This window comes from Etheostoma spectabile, chromosome 16 (assembly GCF_008692095.1).
Source record: "Etheostoma spectabile isolate EspeVRDwgs_2016 chromosome 16, UIUC_Espe_1.0, whole genome shotgun sequence".
Lineage (NCBI taxonomy): Eukaryota > Metazoa > Chordata > Actinopteri > Perciformes > Percidae > Etheostoma > Etheostoma spectabile.
This window is the reverse complement of record NC_045748.1, coordinates 21,127,897-21,128,390: the sequence shown is the minus strand read 5'-3', so window position 1 is coordinate 21,128,390 and position 494 is coordinate 21,127,897. Positions and strand designations below refer to the sequence as shown.

General features: G+C 51.0%; 1 protein-coding gene and 1 long non-coding RNA gene across 6 annotated transcripts in view; both read right to left on the bottom strand.

Annotated features, from left to right (window-relative positions):
- Positions 1-492, bottom strand: part of LOC116703882 (uncharacterized) — a 1,565-nt gene extending 1,073 nt beyond the window's left edge. Inside the window, exon 1 of the long non-coding RNA XR_004335535.1 lies at positions 434-492. This is a non-coding gene — a long non-coding RNA (uncharacterized LOC116703882). The remainder of the gene's footprint in view (positions 1-433) is intronic.
- tcf4 (transcription factor 4) overlaps positions 1-494 on the bottom strand; it is a 371,152-nt gene that overhangs the window by 245,616 nt on the left and 125,042 nt on the right. The gene's annotated exons all lie outside the window — the stretch shown is intronic.

Genomic DNA, 494 nt, shown 5'->3' with positions numbered 1-494 from the left:
GCTTCTCGGTGGTACAAGGGCAACAAGCTGTACAAACCCCTCCGTACCCCAAAACCCCCTCAAAACTTTTAACCCTTCTTTCCCGCACTCAAGTCCCCCTGGCAGACTGTGGACTACTCTATCCCTCCACCGACCCACTAACAAAGCCTTACTCTTAGCCCAGTTCACCCGTGCAGATGTGGCCCTTTCATAAAGGGACAGAGCATCCTGCTAACTCTGTCTGAACATCCTCCTGACTACAAACTAAAACATTAACATCATCGGCATAAGCTGAGACAGTAAGAGGACGCACCATACCTGAAGACCCCGGCAGGAAAAGCCGGCTGAGTTGAGCCCTCACCCTGCACAAGAGAGGCTTGATTGCCAAAGTATGCAGCTGTCCCGATTTAGGGCAACCCTGTCGTAGCCCTCTCTGCACAGGAATGGGCCAAACAAACACTGTGCACCATTATACAGTAAACCAACCCAAGACAGAAACCCATCACCAAAACCAA